The sequence below is a fragment of the Alosa alosa genome, chromosome 12, assembly GCF_017589495.1.
Source record: "Alosa alosa isolate M-15738 ecotype Scorff River chromosome 12, AALO_Geno_1.1, whole genome shotgun sequence".
Lineage (NCBI taxonomy): Eukaryota > Metazoa > Chordata > Actinopteri > Clupeiformes > Clupeidae > Alosa > Alosa alosa.
In genome coordinates this window covers 8,096,259-8,114,611 of record NC_063200.1, presented here as the reverse complement: position 1 = coordinate 8,114,611, position 18,353 = coordinate 8,096,259, and the positions used below count along the sequence as shown (strand labels likewise).

General features: G+C 41.4%; 1 protein-coding gene across 3 annotated transcripts in view; it reads right to left on the bottom strand.

Annotated features, from left to right (window-relative positions):
- Positions 1 to 1,377, bottom strand: part of LOC125304157 (zinc finger and BTB domain-containing protein 7C) — an 18,295-nt gene extending 16,918 nt beyond the window's left edge. For 2 of the 3 annotated variants that reach the window (XM_048258220.1, XM_048258218.1), the window contains exon 1: positions 1,226 to 1,377. The gene's annotated coding sequence lies outside the window, so the exon portion shown is untranslated. Of the gene's footprint in view, positions 1 to 873; positions 918 to 1,225 lie in introns of those variants that run through there. The other variant, XM_048258221.1, reaches the window with a different exon arrangement.
- Positions 1,378 to 18,353: the final 16,976 nt, after the last annotated feature.

Genomic DNA, 18,353 nt, shown 5'->3' with positions numbered 1-18,353 from the left:
ACTGGAGTATGATATGAAAATTATCCATTTAGATTTAGTGTGAAAAGAAATCGCTGGGTGCCCATGGTCTACAAGGGATGTGATGGGGGCCACGATAAAAATGGACAAATAATTAAATCTATCCAATCGTCTGCTTTTCCATTTGATACGAACCTTTCTGCCTCTACACAAAAAACAAGCATCTTTTATTTTTACACCATTCCAATGCATGAGATTTTGCTGCACAATAAGGAAATTCCGTTTTTTTGACATTGACATTGAATATAATGTAAAATGCAGATTACAGTATGCTACTGTGCTTTGTCTGCAGACAAAACCGTGATCAGCAAAAATATCTGTCTTGCCGTGCGATCAAATGAGTTTATCATTTATATATTTGAAAGAATACTATGGGACAAAAGTAGTAAAAATGAATGTGAAATTAGTCAAAGTGTGTTGTAGAAACAAACATTGACCTCAGATGTCCTGAACCTTTTGCTGCTTCTGCGCAAAGAAAATGAGGGGTACTTTAAGGACACTGCTAACATGAGGTTGTACTCAATATTACATGTGCACACTCAATTCAAATAACATGAATTCAGTTAAATAATGAAATGGTGTCTTTGGAATGTTTACCTTATTGTGTTATGTTAGTGTTGTGTTGGGAAAAATATTTAATTCTCATTTAGTGTGCGTAGACACAATATGCCACACACACACACACACACACACACACACACACACACACCAAGGTAATTCACACACACACCGTAATGTGATTGTGAGATATCATTAATACACTGATATACATTATTAATAATGTGGCAACAACTGTATCTGTAATCTGCAAGCCATACAAATTCTACAGTCTGTTAAAAAGACAGCATACACAACCTCACTGGCCTAGACAAATTTGTCAGCTGTCATCCTGTGAGCCTATATGAGAGGGATAGAGAGAGAGAGAGAGAGAGAGAGAGAGAGAGAGAGAGAGAGAGAGTGGAAAGAAGGAAGAGAGAGACCATCACTGAGGACTTAGGGCTATGGCAGCAGGTGTGGGGTAAACCCAGGCAACCAACACTACGAGCCCTAATGACTAAAAGCGAAAAGTCAACTACCCACGACAAAGCATGACACATTCCGTATAGCTTTCTTAAGTAACCTGTGATAAATTGTACTTCGAGGGATATGGAAAAAGAGAGTATGAGAGAGAGAGAGAAATGGAGAGAGAGAGAGAGATGTTGCTGACCTTTCTGTGGTGCTCTCTGAGTTGTTGCTCTTCTCGGTCTCAGTCCCTGTCAGGAAGCAGGGTGTTATCCTCTGTCAGAGACACAACGAAAGTGAGAGAAATGACTGAGAGATAGCGAGAGAAAGAGAGAGAGAGAGAGAGAGAGAGGAGAGAGAGAGAGAGAGAGAGAGAGAGAGAGAGAGAGAGAAGGAGAGGGGGTGGGAGATGAGCTAAATTTTTGCACAGAAGGTGTGTCTCTGAATCGGGATTGGAAAATGAGCCCTAGCACTGAATGGTTTCTGAGAGAGAGAAAGAGAGAGAGCCAGAGAAACAAAACAAAACAAATGTGCACACCCACCTACCAACACCCCTCCCTCTTAACCAAAAGTATTTGGCAGCGATCCCCAAACATCCACCTGTGCTGTTACTTGGGTGGGGAGAGGAGGAGCACACCCAGCACTCCTGCCTGCTAACCTGCTCCTATTTCAGGGATGGGGCAATGCGTGGAGGTGGTGGGGGAGCACAAGAGGAAGACAGTGCAGTTGGTATGCACGCGCACACACACACACACACACACACACACACACACACACACACACACACACACACACACACACACTAATATGTAAATAGGAAAAACCTTGCTCTTTCTAGTCTACAGTTTAACCATGTATCTATGTGTTCAATGCATGTCAGTCCCACTCCCACATCAGAGACTCTCAAAGAGACAGAAAAATGCATGGCCTTCAGTGAAATGTCTCCCCTTTCAGCTCAGATAATGTATGAGTTATGGTTTTAATGGAAAAGGCTAAGCTTTCAGTTTGTGAAGAAAGACATGTTTATTAAAACATTTATCATAATATGATATAAATCAATTATTCTAGAATGCATGTGCTCCCGCTATTATGTAGACAAACATAACTTGAGCTTGAACTGGCAACATGAGGTGGGCATGCTGGCAATAAGGCTAAACTCCCATGGGTGTTAGAATATCACCATCATGTCCACTTCGCCAATATATCATTCAATGACTATAATTTTATAGCCATGGAAAGTTTATGGCTATAATATATCACCTGCTTTAGACAACATCTGATCACAGCTACCATTAATAAATAGATGTTGTAATAAAATATCAAAGATGTAATGAATAAAAAGATGTCAATTAAAAATATTGCTTATAGGGGTAAACATAAACTAAATTCTTATGATCTATTTTAAGTTGTAGCCACATCTATTTTGGTTTGTTAATAACCTGACTGCCTATTGTGTTCCAGCAGAAAGCTAAGAGGCTCAAGTTTGGGAAGGGCCCTCTCTATCAGCCTCACTATAGGGCAATTAAAAAGCACCAAAAAAGGGTGTGGGGTGTTCTTTACTTAGTGAGCAACACACTTGAAAAACAGGTGTGTGCACCATAAAGATAATCACCTCTAGACTTCCTTCAATGCACTGAGTAACAGCAAACAAATCCTACTGCCTTCTCCCATGTATGCTTAATCTGATATTCTTTATATGTCTTTATTCACCGCTGATTATAAATGAGTTATTCTTTAGTGATTGCATTGTGTAAGGCCTATTCACAGTTTTGAATCTCAGAGGGTGGAAATGCAGTTGAAAAAGAATCCATTTCATGGATCTATTCACTTACTCTATCAACACACCGTAATCATTTGGGATATAAAAATCATTGTGTGTTTGATTCCTATTTGCTCAACAAATGGTTGGACCCCTGACAGAGATATGCACTATTTTTTTTTTTCAAATGTAACCATTCATTATTGCCTTGCACAATGGGGTTAAGCTGCTCACAAAGAGGAAATCTACTGTGATATGGATAGATATAAGACTACAGTGTACAGTATTGTACATAGTTTTACCAGATCGGGTCACATAAGGCCAAAATATAGTTGTAAAAACATTCATGCCAATATCTTACAGGTAATGGATTGTACTTCATCACTGAATGATTTCCTCTGAGAAAAATATTCAGCAGGCTGAATCTGTTGAATGACATTTGAAGCATATTCAAGCAATGTCTGGAGATTTCAAAAAGAGATGCATTTTCTTTCCTTTCCTTTCACAAAGGCCTCAAAACAAGACCTGGCTAGGCCAGAGCAGCTCAGAAAATGATAACTTGCACACTTCCCCTCTCAGTCCCCCTCTGACTTCCTCTTGCAGGTTGTATACTACGAGGGCTTAGGCCAAAAGGGGCATGGGTGACATTTCGTCAACTTTACAGGAGGGCCAAAACAAAGAGATCTGACTTTATATAATTATTTCTGTGTTTAATGAGGATAATAATACACATGGATAACAATATACTTAATAAACAATATTTTATGCATGCGCCTGTTTGGCACCATTTTTTCTTTTCATTTTGAATACGAAATGTGGATGTATCTGCTCACAATATGGATGAAGTATTACATTAATGAGTTAAAGACACCTTAAATATATTTGTTTTTTTACCTAAAAATAACATTTCCAAAATAATTTCGATGGCACATGAACTCTTAATAGTAGGGGGAACGCCACTTCAGCTGCACTCTATCGCTTGTAAAACTACCATAGAAAGTTTAGTGTTTAGCGAGAATCGAAATGGAAAAGAGCTGCTATGCTACAGGAAATCGGTACAGACTGCTGTCAGTGCATTCCATCTATATTGTATCGGAGTTATGTTCATACTTTGTTGCAAAAGACGTTTCTTGGTGTTTTAAGCCCCCAACATTGTCTACAACAGCGCTGCCTGGAAGGCGATAGGGTTAGGCATGGGTTAAGGTTAGGTTTAGGGTTAGGTGCCATTATGTCGACGGTGGCAGCGCTACCTGGAAGACGACGTTGGGGGCTTAAAACTAGCCTGGCGGGCCATCTTATATCATTGAAATGTATAGTCTGGAATCGAACCATTCACCTCGCTTAATCCAAGGGGCGGGCAGAGAATTGTCTTTCAAACTGCCTAGGCATGCAATAGGCCAGCGTCCACGGCGTCAGCCAATAGAAATACCTATGGTTTGATACTAGACGTACAGGCTGAGCAAATTAATTTGCCGCCGCAAGGGTGCGTCTAGATTTCTAGGCTAGCTTAAAACACCATCGAGCGCAAAAGACGCATATTTAGTTTGTTTATTATTGTGCTTCTCGACTGTAGGGGGACCCCAGGAGCAAATCTTCTTCAGTGCTGCTTTAAACAGTCCATTGTGATCAAATAAAAATATCACACTAAGATATCACTGCATTTTATGTGTCCTTTCCACAGCCATCTCCATTGTAAATGGATGCTTGTCATGTTTGTTTTCTCCCTTGTGACTTAGCAAGTAGGCCTAGCTGAGCGCCTATCAAACATATTGTAGCATGCAGGGGTGTTTTGTTCTGAACTAATGTATAGTACATAATGTATAGTCCGGTAAAAAAACTATGAATTGAAGGCATTACAAGGAGCTAAACAATAATGGAGATTTAACAAAATAAAAGTTGTTTCTGGGAGTACTTGCATGACTTTCTGCTTGGCACGCATGTTACAGTATGACTCCAACCTGCAGCGTTCTGTCAACACACTTGCTTCAACACACGCAGTCAAAACGCATGATACTGGAGGTCCTTGCATCTTGCGGACGCATCACGTTACCTCGCGTTGGCGTGTGTGACCGACGCACCGAGCGAACGCAGAATACGCATGGCAGCCATGATGCGTACGAGAATGAGTCTGTTAGCAGCAAGTATCAGTCCCTTATTACTGTAACTCAGCCCTTAAAGGGAAACACTGGTCACAACAACAACCTGGGGTCTATTTTTGGATGATACAGTAATAAGAGTAAATATTTGTTTGGGACTAGAACGACGTCAATCAGTGCAGTTTTCAGTAAGACCAGAATATGCATTTACAACTGAATAGCATATAGCATAGCCTTTGAGGGCAACTTCGTTATGGAAAAGTGAATCGCATTTAAAAAAAAAAATAAAAAAAAATAACTAGGCTCAAAGAATCATTAAAGGAACAGGCCGACTTTTTGGGACTTTCGCTTATTCACCGTATTCCCCAGAGTTAGTTAAGTCGATACACGCCCTTCTCATCTCCGTGCGTGTAGTTACTTGGTCTGATGCACCCACTGCTAGCCTAGCTAAGCACATGTGCCTCGAAGTGGCTGGTGCCAATGGCCTACACATCCCAATAGTGACAGAAGAACTCCAATATTTTCCTATTTGCTGTGATTTGTAGTTACAAATAGCAATGTCAAATTTTGTAAGCACATACTTGGTCACTATGTTTAACTTTTTTCCCCGTCTTCCCGTTTTAATATTTTCCTGTAAAATATCCTGTATTAATACTTTCATAATATTAGTCCTACCATCGGACCTGTACTGTTGTCCTGTTGCTACCCCCTTCCGGTGAAACAGATGTTTTCAAAGTATTGTTTTACTTTCTTGAAGGCGACCTTAGAGTGATAGCCTATTTAAGATAACGGTGTGGTTGTTGTGAAAGCATGATTTGACGCTAATCTGTAAGGAAACCTAGCTTCAAACCTCGTTTAGTGCAGCCGTTTTTTTGTCTGAATTCTTGCTGTCAGCAGAGGGATACCAACAGAAAGATGAATGTTGAAAAGTTCCTGAGTAACCTGGGAAATCTCTCTTATTTTCAATGCTCAATGTTAACAGCTATGCTCCTTGGGGTTTGAAGAACACCAGAGCTTTTCAGTTGCTGCCTGCATATCACTCCGCCCAAGTAGCAGTGCTTCGCCTGAATGTGAACATACAGTAGTACCAAGTCTGTATGCGCTTACAAAATGGCTGTCTCATTTGACATTGCTATTTGTACACATATACAAATCACAGCATGTAAATGAAATTAAAATGTTTGTTTCTTTGTCACTATTGGGAGGTGTTGGAACAGGCCACTTCGAGAAACCTGCACTAAGCTAGGCTAGCGGTGGGTGCGTCAGAACTACACGCATGGAGATATGTATCGGCTCTGGGGTACTCTAGGGAATACAGTGAATGAGCTAAAGTCCCAAAATGTCGGTGTGTTCCTTTAAATGTCTATGCTACTATGCAAAAAACAAACTGAAGTATTTCTACCTTTGCAATTGTAAAGACAGGGTATAAAAATGACTCTTTGTGCAGTCAGTGCATTACCATGGTCTTCTTTAGGTCACCGCCATCTTGTGAGGAAGAAAGTCGATTACTGAACTCTCCTCCTTTTGTGTCCATTGACAGAATTTGTGCTGCATTCAGTAATTGCCTTGTTCAAACTGCATACACAATATATCCACAGTGAGCTTACGCCTTTTTGACATCAATTGGTTCAGTGTGTCCTTTGGTTTATCACTGATAACTCTAAACACTACTGTATATAGTTTCTGGTTCTCACCCCTCAGTTGCTGGTGATTGGCAGTTGTCCCTAATGAGATGGTTGCTTGAGCTCTACACTGTTTCACCTTTACAAATGAACCTGGAAATTAAATGTTCTATAAATGGGCATAATTTAGACCACCAACCTATGGACATCTCATTGTTTGAGAAATAGCAGGAGAGACTACAATTTACAATTGTAGGCTTACATGTATAAGCAAAGCACACATAGAAATACACACTTCACATGTGACACCTTCATGGCTGGACTGAAAAATGAGTTACATGCAATGCAAATGTCTTGGATGACACATTTATTCATGTGCGAGTGGCTATGCTCAACTTTACAGTAAATTGCAGTCAGCAGTCAGCAGCGTCCGTCTTTCAAGAGCAGGGTCGACCTCATGTGTCACTTTCAGGATGCACTCAGGCTGAGACACTCCCTTACACAAACACCCCCCACCCAGGCACAGGCCCACAGCTGCTCTTCCCTGCTCTCTCCTTCTCACCAGTCCTGTCAGACACCACTCCCATCCCAGGGCATGAAAATGGTCACAGCAGAGCACGATGTTGCTTGGGGTAAAGATGTGGTTGGACATATTAGTCTTGCCACTTATTTGACTTCATAACTGCATTAAACATCGTTGGACTATAATGTGTTGTTCCACCTTAGCACCCAATATTATCCAGAAAGAGGTAGAGATTAGCCACTGTGTCTCTTTATGTACACTCATTTAAACTGTGAACTAACACTGTTCTGTTAAACTAATACAGAATTGTTTGAGGGTGAAAGAGAATAAGGGAAACTAGTGGGCGAAGGCTTGAAAAGTCATGTGCAGTGGCAGCAGCAGAAGAAGGAGGAAGTGAACTGGATGGTATAGCTTAAGTCATATAAGGAGGAGGAATTGTTCAGTTGCACCAGATGAAGTACACTCAGGACTAATAGCTATAACTGTACCATTACCATTGCCAGGGGACAAAATTCATTGGTAAGAGTCCCAGCAGCTGACTGAGAAAATGCCAGTGTCACTAGAGGCCAAAGGGAAGACTGACACTGCAAAAGAGTGATGAAATTGAGATGTAATCACTGGGCCTCAAAACAGGCTCTATTGGGGTTATTTGAAGGAGGGGACCAAAATGATGAACAAACCCACGGTATGGAGCTGCCACCAATCAAGGTTATAAATTAATTCTAATTAGCTGTAATAACCTATGGCATGGTATCAACAGTTAGATCATGTTGGGACAGGAATCTCCTGAGGTCTGTGCAAGTATGGTCAAATGTGAACGCACAAAGACAACCTGAGTAATCCATAGTGAGAACGAGTCGGAGGGAGAGGGATGGCAAGGCCCACAGGGCCAGCGGTTCCCAGAGATAGGCGGTGCCAGAGATACACACCCCTGAAGCGGTCGGACTGGTTCACACCAGCTGCCCCTTCCCCTCCCATACCCTCCACCCTTTCTTTCTCTCTCTCTCTCTCTCACACACACACACACACAGTCTCTCTCTCACACCCACAACACACACACACACAGACACACACACACACACCCCTCTGTGTCCCTGCCAGGCCCTACAACCCAATGCATGAGAAGACAGGGAGAGGAATGTGATCTAACCATGCTCTCCCTGAGATATTACCTCACCCACCCCCAGCCCTCTCTCTCTTGTTCTCCCCTCCTCCATTACTGCAGTGGAACTGCCAGGCCAGAATGTTTTTCTTAGCCTCTCCTACACAGATTCACAGAGCCACTCTCTCTTTTCTCTCTCTCTCTCTCTCTCTCCAGGGTGAGGGGTAACGGTGTGCAGTGGTATTGCCACAGCCTCAAGGCTCACATGAACTTAACCATACAGTAGGTCCTTAGCACAGCTATTTATATTCAGTTGTTTTCATCCATGTTTCAATTGTCTCACTACAATCATTTTCATTTTACCATCACTATCATTTTATTTTGCTCCTTCTCCTTTTTATAAAAGAATTTCTAAAAGCAAGTTGTTCTTAATTTAGGAATGGTGAGAAAGTTGCACATTTACTGTACATTACAATTCTGGATAAGTTTGCAGTCACTTGGTATCAATTCATTTAATGTTTTTGGGAAAAACAAACCTAGTATGTAGAAATGTAATAATAACTGCATTATATTTGGGGGGGGGGGCAGGTGGTAAAATATAATTTGACCTTCAACCTGTGTAAAGGCTGCGGGTGCTGCCAAATGATCATTCTTTGTGGTTTTGTTATTCACCACAAGTTGTTAAACTGATATGTGAATCTCATTCTTGTCTCTCGTTCTCTCTAATCAATAACATATGCCTTACAGTGTTTTGGCTGTCTCCCTTGGTGGGTAATTAACTACATATTTCTGTATTTCCTTCTGTATTACACTGTAGAAAAATAAATACATGAGCAACTTTCACAATCTGCAGGCTTGTACCTCAGTATTGTACATTGTTAGAAATCAAGTTTTAATACATTAACATCTTCTTAATGCAAAATGTAACACTACCATGAGCTGCAGTAGTTATGGGGTTACAGCAAGGCCCTAACATCTTATTTGAGCATAACAGCCGTCTGTAGTATGACTTACATTTGTTTTTTGGAACTGTTAAGACATTTATCAGAATTCACAAATGAAGGGATCCTGTCCACTATATGAGACATGTGATGCTTTACACAATGTCACGTGTCAGATGTGCACACAGTGTTAATCAGATGTAACTCCATCATTTTGGTTGATGGCCTTAACTTGCACTATGTAAGAATAGGGACCTACGGTACATGTCAAACTCATGTTGACCTAGCAGTGTTTGATCAGAGCAGAATGTAGACAGAGCGATACAGGAGTACACTAGTGTTTATGCCTGGACCTCTAGAGAGAGAAGGAGGGGGGGGGAGAGAGGGTATCATTATAACCACCATTACTTGTTTAGTGTTTCCCTGTCTGAGATGACCACATGTGGTGCAATATAATATATATACTCTACATAATTATTACTGCGGACTATCAATATCCACGTAATGATCGTGGGGGCATCGGAGTGGCTGGTCAGTGAGTGATTGTGGGTTTGCAGTGGAAGCTGTTAAAATAGCCGGCCTGCTTACGGAGGGAGTGCAGGGCAGGCGCTGCTGCTACGGCTGGCAGGGATCGCTGAACCGCCGCGCCGACAGAAATGACTGCCTCGCTGCCTTTCATCTGTGCGCAGAATCAAAGCGCTTGTCGGAAACCATAAATCTCAGCCACATGAGGACAAGGGGATCATGTGATTCCATATTCTTTTGCATAGCCAAACACTCCTGACTCTCAGTGTTCTTAGGAAGTCTCCTATTACTGCATTTGAACTTTTTGTTGTTGTTTTTGTTAGTTGCCTTATTTTTTTTATACATTGAATTTCTCAGCTGACCAATGTCTGCTATTTATTGTGACCTACCATACCATGACCTTTTCGGTACAGCCCAGCTTATTTCCATTTCCTTTTTCTATTTCGGAGGCTTCACCACCATGTGCTAAGCACAATTCATGAATCTCCTATAAGCTGACCCCAGTGGTCAGTGGGCCTATTGTTCTCAACAGGTTTTCTAAATCTGATGTTACAGTAGAGGCTAAGTGGTGACTGGAATACACACTGGCATTTTGTGGCATTCTCTTCATACGCATTTTCAACTCATTTCATCTACAATCACGTTCTTTTTGTTATTAGTGATTTAGTGCAGACAGGCATTAGCAAATAGGTACAGTACAGTAAGCCCTCAATCATGTGGAACGATGCCCATAGTCCATGATTTGTCTGCATACATGAAATGAAAAAGCATTTGTCCAGATGTCACTAGATGAAATTATTTGAAAAATGTCCAATGTAATCTTGTGAATATATATTTTCTTTTGGATCAAAATTTAGAAGCAACAGCAGTGGGCTCTCTGTTGGACACAGCATGGTGTGTGTATACATGTGTGTGTGTGTGTGTGTGTGTCTCTCTGTGTGTGTGTGTGTGTGTGTGTGTGTGTGGATGTCTGTGTTGTGTGTGTGTGTGTGTGTGTGTGTGTGTGTGTATGTTTTCTTATGCAATTTATGATTCAGTGTTGAAGGCAATGGAAAAAAGGGCGTTTGAGCGTGGTGGACGCACTACGCAGGCCCCTTCCCTGGGTGGATGGAGAGCTGAGGTAATATAGCTCAGATGTTCTTTTATAGACAGAGAACGCTCTCTATACACTCTTCCCTGCAGCCCACTCCACACTCCAGGCCTCCTGATCGGGGGATGGGGTTTGAAGAGAGAGGCCAATCGTACATATTTAGCCTATATTTAGTCGGGCAATTTTACAGAGATGGAGTAAGGAAATATGAACATTGTGACACTTGTCACAGAAATGTAAAACAGTAGTAAAGACAAGTAATTTATCAATAGGTCACTATGGTAAAAGTATAATGAGAACATAATTATATTCAAATATTAAATATTAAGACTTCAATTTGGCACTAAGGAGTTGTGAATGGAGAACTTGATCATGGTCATCACATTGACAGCTATTCTGCTGTAACAATGGCTCACTCGTTAGTGAGCACTGCCACCTCGTAAATAATCAGACAATGGCTGCCCGGGCAGCGTTGGGGAGCGGCACGCGAAGCCCAAGTGAAGCCAGCTGCCAGCGTGTATCGAGAAACTGCAGCAGAACGCGCTTTAATTACAGGAACCCGGCAAACAAATTTAGCCAGGATGCTAACCAAAACGGAGGAGGCAGGGAAGGGAGGGTTCACTTGGAAAAGTCACGGCTGGACGAGGGCTTCTTGAGCACGGACCACAGAGAAGAGGGGAGGCTATTTCAGGATCCGCCGCCCTCATTATTTATCATAGTTTTAGGCTCCGCACACAGAGGCAACCTACAATTGCGTGCATGCAGATGGGCCAGCCACCCGACCCTCCCACCCGTGCCAGACCCACGGGCCAGAGCCAGCCGGCTGCCCCACTCCCCCCCAAATATACCAGACATGGATGCAAGCCTGGGCTGCTCACAGAACATATCACTCACTCTCGCTGTCTCTCTCTCTCTCTCTCTCTCTCTCACACACACACACACACACACACACACACACACACACAACACAAAGCAAGAGTGGATCTGAGGGACACTGACCATTCAAATATACTGTACATGCATATAGACATTTGTAGCTAACATAAATGCATAAATAAATGCATACAGGTAGACACAGACAACCCACAAAGTCACAAATGCCACCATCACTTTTAATACACATAAACCCATATACGTAACCAGCCCAACCAAATTTAAATTTGACAAAATTTACAGTAATTGTTTCTACAGAGAAAAAGCTGTCAGAACACTTCAGCCTGATTAAACCGGGGTAACCATACTGAACTGTTAATACTGAACAAAAACTGAGCTAAACCCATCTGCTAACCTTTGTCCCAGCAGTCTGTCTGGCACATCACAGCACCAGTCTGCCATGTACAGTTAGCTAGTCTGTCCTTAGCTCAGGCCCTCTGCAGGGTGGCAATCCTTATGTGACTTTCCCAAGCTGAGGGTTTTGGGTTACACCCATTGACAACCTACAACCCAAAATCTCTCATGCCTGTGCTGCATTTAAATCACTACACCAAGAATTGACTGTGTGTTTAGTATAACACTGATTCATGCTCAAAGGATAGTTCTGTAAAATGTAAAAATTCTGAGTGAATTGGCAAGTGCATACATACTACATGAGCTGTCCCATTTATTTTTTTAACTTTAGTTCAATTTCAGTCCCTTCTTTAAGTCTATATTTTGGAAACAGCTTACAATATGTTTGCAGATCAGATACTCTCTAGGTACAGAAAATTGTCATGCTTATTTCATATAATATTCCAGGGGCTATTTGCCAGGTTTTAGGCTTGCTATGAACTTATTGCTACTTTTATTTATGAAAGCAAGCTCTCTGTCTCATTATTGTTTTAAACACCATCTATCCACTGCATACATACGGATTAAGATACTCAAGGTTGTACTGTATTAAAGCTGCCAACCCTCACGCATTTGATTGATGTAAGAGCGTGTGGAGCTAATCAAATGAATGAATCTCACTCTCAATGTGTCAGAGTTGGCAGCTGTAATGTCAAAAATGCCTACTCCTTAGTGCGACTACTCCTTTGTCACACTAAAAGCCTAAAACATTAAGTAAGGAAAAATGACAACTCTTAGGATAAGAGAAAGGCTCCGGTTTCGAATCCAGGTGAGTACAGGATTGAGCCGTGCGGTCAACACAACACAGGTTATATTGGTGCCGTGATCCAGATTGAGAGCGATGTTTAGGGGGTTGAGTGTAACGGTAGCCAGCTGGTACATAACTATGCAGTACGTACGTTGTGTAAACCTCCCTCGCGACACCTTAAGAGACGTGCTAGTGAAGAGCTAGCACCCGTGGGTTTTAGCTCGACTCCCCATTCGAGGTGCTACAGTTTGTAGGTTCGAGTCCGGGCTGAGCTGCATGGTCAACACATTGCAGGTTAAACTTGCTTGAGGTCCCCTCAGTGATTAGTTGATGTGGCCTATCTGTGATGGTGAGTAGGCATGTGCTACATGATTACCGTGAAGGACGAGGGATAAATAAATAAATAAATAAAGATAGGCTGCAAATAAAATAGTATCAGAATACACTATGGATTGAAGTTTTTAAAATGGATCTCTATAGTGCCACATTTGCATAGACAGGAATTCATTTAATTTGAGGGCTACATAAATGTACACATTCTTCCTATTGCAATTTGTTGATGTTTGCAGGCATTGCTACTACATTGCTAGGTCTCCCGAACTGTCTCGGACTCTACTTTGGAACCAGACTAGCTATAGTGTGGACGTGCACGTCACCACAGTTCCGCCTGAGTGCTTCTGCTTTTAAGACCCGTTTCACACTGGGAGCGTGGCGTGAGCGTGTCAGCTGCGTGGCGTGTTCATTTTTATTTCGGCTCCCATGTTAACAGGTTAGAGCTCGTACACCGCCTGCATAATACGCACGTGTGCATGCTAGAAATAGGACCGACGCCTATTTTTCATGCATCATGCAAGCGTGTTGGAAGCGTTTCCATTCAAAACAGTGAAGAAAAGAACGAAGAGACGTTTTAATTGGCAGAGAGGCCGCCACAGTGCCGCGTAAGACACGCTTCTGGTGTGCAAAGACATAGAAAATGGCACGCAACCGACACGTCACGTTCACGCCACGCACCGGGTGTGAAACGGGCCTAACTGCACGCTGCATCTGTTTTGACAATGGCGCTGCTCCGATGCATGTCAACGCAGAGGATTATGGGTATTTTATTCACCTGAGGATCCACAAATGCATCCTTGAAAATTCTAAGAATGAAGGGCGCGAATTTCGGAGTATTCTTGACATTGGAACTGTGCTCGGCAGAGTTCGATGACGTGGTGTCCTTGAAAAGGTGGCTGTTAAGTATGCTTCCTTGACTTTGGGGAACAGCTACAGACTTTTACTTGCTAGCTAGCCGTGACCATATACACTGTACCATTGAATAAAATACCAAATACAATACCATTGATATCTGATGGCTAACTGGCTAGCATCAAAATGATTAATGTACTGTACATAGCCACCTCATCAGGAATTTTTAAGTAAGGGATAAAGGTCGCCACGGTGTCCAGATATACAGAATTAATTGTCGAGGCGAGGGCCAAAGAAAGTAGTACAACAAACTGAACAAGTCGGCTTCTTATTAAACTGAACCACTTGTTTTCCTTTGCGTGCATGACTATTGCCTATGGTGGCAACAGGGCAATAAGCAGGATGACGGCGTTCGAGGTATCCCAATATACAGATCCATTATCCATTAATTCTGTATATCGGGACACTATTTATGATACATGTATTTAAAATACATAATTTGTATTTTATTGGGTTCAAAAAAATGTTGCTGTGTTTTTTGTATCAAAATATGTTATAGGTGTGTATTTTTGTACTTTAAAAATACTGCCAAATATTTTTGCTTAAACAAATACTTTTGGTGAAAGTGTAAAACAATGAGTGTAGCCTCTGACTGGTGCTGACTGAGATACTGTACAGGAAGATGATCTAGTGCAAGATGAATAAAGTGTAGGTTGGTCACACACACAATACACTTCCTTTAATTAGTTTCTTGAGAACTTTAATCATCCAATCAGAAAACATGGAAGAGGTTATGTGCTCAAAAAGTTGCCCCATGTATTACCTAAACACCACAATGAAAAATCCATTGACATCAATTTATCCCATTGACATCAATATATCACCATTTAGCGCTTACATGGTACCCAGTTCCAGTTTTTTGGTCGCATAACACTGATCAATTTGCCAAACTCCTTGAAAAGTTTAAATTACTTGTCACGTTGTAGCAGATGTTCAGAGCATATCAACATTGTAACATATGACTAGGTGGCATTTAGCTCAGTTCCACTGCAGTAGGCTAAGTGAAACAGTGATTTTACAAAGCTACAGTTCAACAGATTCCGCTTGACAACGAGGGAGATGGCTTTTAGTAATGGCAGGTGAGAAATTAGTTGATATCTGGTGGAAAGAAGAAGTTCTACAAACAAGACAGTTTTAGTTCCATAGCAGCAAATTAACGCAAGTGCAATTAACGCAAGTGCAAATTAACGCAAGTGCAATTAGTGGGATAATGGACTCAACGGCATTTAGGTAGCAGAAAAATGAAATAGTATTATTTGTGTAGTAGGCCTATATAAAGTAGGCCTTTATATAAAAAAGATTAGAATATTTGTGTTATATGCATGTATATTTAATTCCTCTAAAGTATATTCCCTAAACATGTCCCTGATCCTATGTGAATCTGTGGGATGCAGACCACAACATGGTCAGATCAAAATTCTGACCCTGACCACAGGTAGACAAACATAAGGTATCCTTATTGTATCCATAAAACCTTGATAAAAACTAAGACAGTGTTTGACCTATCAGACAACATATTACTTTAAGAAATACATAGGCTACTAAACTATTCCACCTAGAGAGATTCGTTTAGAAAATCAGTACACCCACCGACAACATCTTTCACTCTGGTCAGAAATCTTCCTCATAGATACAGACAAGTAATTGTAAAAGAAATAAAACATGTTCAGTTAACGCAAAAATATGAAAGAAAAGACACTGATTTGTTTGATACTGATTGGTTACATTGTAACTAGATTATTTATCTAAAATCCTGAATTGTAACACTTAACAGAATCCAGAGTGTAAGGTAGAACCTTTAAGGCTTCTACATACCTGACGCACCCGACCGGTAGCGCGACAATGTGACGCCAAAATGATGTAGATCTCTCTGGCGCGCCAGGGTTTGGGCCGTGTAGCACACGGTAGCGCACCACTCATTTTTTTTCAGACGAGCGCGACAAGGCGGAAACAGGAAGATGGACTAGTTCGAGGGCAAGCTAGAGTTGCAGTGTTTTGTTACAGTCGTGAATTTTTAATAGTTTGCTGGATAAGTTAACAAAGTTACCAGTGAGAGTTGCAACACATGGAATTAAGAGGAAAGAATAGAAACAATTTATTTTCAAACAAAGGATATCTATTAAGGCCTGAACAAAATCACTTTCCACTTCAGGAAATTACACAAACTCAGCCAGCTGCTAGCTAGCTAGCCAGCTAACTAAACTGTTTAAATTATTAAAATTTCCCTCGGGATGACTATCTAAATCCATCTATCTATCTATCTATCTATCTATCTATCTATCTACCTGTGCACACACCTTGGAAACTAGATGATAATGATGATGGTAGTTGTGAATAGTAGCGACCAAAGTCTGAAGTACCATCCCAGAGGCTAGCTACTAGTGTTTCCAGAGAATAGGCGTGTTCGACTTGAGGCAGATCTGACTTGATGTGATGCATGCTGGGTTGAACACAGTGCATACTGGGATGGACGCAATGCTTGCTGGTTAGAAATTCTGTCTGACTTCTGTTCAGCCGGGGAGGGACTTACCACCGTGACACCATGTCACATGACCTTAAAATATCGCGGGAGTCTTAGCCTGCAGTCAGATCTTGCAGTTGCCTTCCACGAGCTGCACGAGCTAAAACACGCCCTCATGACGTCAGTTCAAAGACGTGATAGGGCCATTTAGGAGGAATGTCCTCATGACGATTATGACGGGAGTCTCATGCTGCTTCCTTATGTTGGAATATGCGAAAATAAACAGAAATCGAAGGGATACCTTCTTATACGTGATTTCTGCAACACTGGTAGGCTAGCCTACTGAAAACGTTTGGATATTCTGTTATTTTCTGCTGTTGGCTAAATAGATAGACACACATATAGGGGAAACACTTGATATTGAATTTATGTGCTACAATGCAGGCCTGTTAACTGTGGATTACACAGAAGCTACAATATCGGCACAGGATATATGTTATATGAAGTTATGGTATTTCAAAAAAATCCTAGAATGAATGGACTTCTATGGGAGTTAGCAGAGAGGTGGTCCCTCCAGCCTACGTCGATTCTTCTACTTCCGGGAATTCGCCTGCCCCCTTGGAAACACCAGAGCCCGTCTACGGAGAGCCTTGGCACTTCCTATTAAGCCTCATTGTATCGACATTGGTTGCAGTTCCATTAGAATTCCACTGGGGGTGATCGCGGGCGAGTGCAGGTTAAATGGGGGTCTATGGAGCTAGACGGCTAAATGTATCTCTTTCACATGCTTGTCGTAGAAGAATCGTTGATTTTATTGTAGTTTATGCAGGTTCAATATAGATTTTAGATCTAAAGTTGAATGAACGAGTACTTATGTCCTAGCATTGTGCTAATGAATGACGTCATTGACATATTTGAAAGGCTTTTTAGAAGACTTACGTGACTTCAAAAAATATAACAATCAACAGTGTGTATTTTCTTTGCCTCTCCTAGCGAATGCAACATTCAAATTACTACTCAAAAAATTATATCCAGAGAAAAGTGGATATTGAGGGGTAAAGCTCCATAGACCTCCATGCATTCTGCACTCGCCTGCGAGCGCCCTCAAGTGGAATCTGAGGAGGAACTGCAACCAGTCCAGAAACTAATTCTCCAGACAGTAGACATTCTCTGCTATTAGACATTCTCTGGTCTTGGACTGAAGGGACTTGGTCTGGCTTTCGGAAGTAAAAGTGATCGACGTAGGCTGGAGGGACCAGAGGGCAGCTCATCCCGACAGAAGGCCCATTCATTCTGCCTGATGTTTTTAAATACCATAACTTCATATAACAAATATGTTTGCAATAATATTGCAGCTTCTTCTTAATCTAAAATGAACACTATGAGAGGCAAAACAGACTTGACTACCTTTTAAATAAACCACTGTTGTCCGTAAGAAGAATGGTTAGCTTGTTCGGTTGGAGGGAAGCTAGCTTTGGCGTAATCTCTCTTTCGCGCTGTAGGGGAGATAACCATTATTGTTTGGATAAGAAGCTCAGTCCACCTTACTGTCTATGCCCGGTAACTCATAAGCAAAACCTAGCATACACGACCGTATGTTAAGGTAAAGCATTACACAGAGGCAACCTAATAATAATAAAAAAAAAGTAAATCTATTTTTTTTTTTAAAACTGCACTAATCATTTCAGAGGTTTTGATGGATTGACCGTAGGTCAGAAAAATGGAAAAAGATCAGCTTCAAGGCTATAGATTTTTTTTTTGTTTTAGCATGACTGTTTTGAAGATGATCATGTATGGTAGCTTCAACATTAACACGACTTGGTGAGGATGATATTAATAATAATACATAAATAAATGTTTACTTTGATGACTTTGAAGGTGAAGGAAGTGTGAGA